General features: G+C 34.8%; 1 protein-coding gene across 1 annotated transcript in view; it reads left to right on the top strand.

Moving 5' to 3' along the window:
- OTP (orthopedia homeobox) overlaps positions 1-1579 on the top strand; it is an 8808-nt gene that overhangs the window by 2050 nt on the left and 5179 nt on the right. The window lies entirely within an intron of this gene.

Here is a 1579-nt window from a genome sequence, read left to right as displayed (position 1 = left end):
GCCAAACCCTGGAAATGATATCCATTTGATGTATGTATATAGCTATATTATTTTATCAGTTTCTATGACATATACAGATGACAGATCAGCTGATAATGGTGGGTTTTATCCGTTGACTCGTTGGCTGACCGGACTATGTTGAGGTTAATGTGCGCTGTCCTCAGTGCTGAAAACCTCCTATTCTCCTTTATACTATTAAATACACAAATGTAATAATGCTATATACACCTATATAACATACTATAAATACCTATATAACATACTTTATACACATATTTAATATACTATATACACCTATAGAATAATAATATATACACCTATAGAATAATAATATATACACCTATAGAATAATACTATATACACCTATGTAATATACAATATACACCTATATAATATACTATATATACCGATGTAATATACTATATACACCTATATAATAATACTATATACACCTATGTAATATACCATATACACCTATATACACACCTATAATATACTATATACACCTGTACACAAAACAATTGCTAGATCTGAATGATTTCCACTTATTATTTTATGGAATCATTTGTTGTCACTCCATGTACAGACTATTATTTTGCATTGGATTACATTTGATTCTCTATTATATAGCATACGATTCAAAGTGATAGCTCTCAGAAATGTTTGCACTTCCACAATACACATTCAGTTAAATGAGAAGACTTTTACAACAAATGCTCTTGAGTTACCAATTTATTGGATGCTACAATAAAAACCAATCACTGTATGACTTCAATAACACACGTTCTGATATTTGAGAATAGTCTCTTACAAAGAAACATGCGCATTGTTATTAAATTGGCTGTTTTTGATTTTTGTTTTATTTATTTTACTTTTCATTTTTCTTTTCCCCCCGATATTATCTCCCTATGTGCAATTATCTAAAAGGAAGCCTGGGTGTAATGATCCAGCAATGACAATCTGATGAATAAATCCATTGTCGCTGAGTAGCAATAGAAGCGAAAGCTGATTTTCTTATTGGTGTGTATTTACTGTTTTATAAAGCTATGTAATGAGGCAATAGGGGGGACGATTGTATTTCAGGAAGATTAGAAGCGCGCTGCAACGCTCGGCGGAACGCCTCATCTGTATGTAACCTGCGCGCTGTACATGGCATGAGGATGGCTGGGGACTCTCCTTTTACCAGCATGCTGCTGAACAGATTGCCTGGCATTTCATTGCAGTAGATAAGACTTTTTATTTCGGCTGCCCAAATTCTTCTAAAGTCCAATAAACGAAGGAAGGCGAGTTGTGAGAGCTGTAAGAAAGTGATGCAGTGTTATTAGCGGCAGATTATATAGCAGACGCACATTAAAAATAATAATCCGGAGATTTATCCTCCTGGCAGCCCGGCTCCGTGCCCGCCAAGCTCGGCTATACCCAGCTATAAAAGCCATTCCGTTTATAGCTCGCCATTATTAGAAACCAATTCCAGTATTATTTATAACCCGGGATGGCTTATTAAACAGCAATGTGAAAATCATGCAAATGATGCGATCAGATGCAATATAATAAGCATAATCATTAGTCTCTCGCACGG

Source organism: Nanorana parkeri, unplaced genomic scaffold (genome assembly GCF_000935625.1).
Source record: "Nanorana parkeri isolate BGI_ZX_2015 unplaced genomic scaffold, ASM93562v1 scaffold277, whole genome shotgun sequence".
NCBI classification, from domain to species: Eukaryota; Metazoa; Chordata; class Amphibia; order Anura; family Dicroglossidae; genus Nanorana; species Nanorana parkeri.
This window is presented reverse-complemented; position numbering and strand designations above follow the sequence as displayed.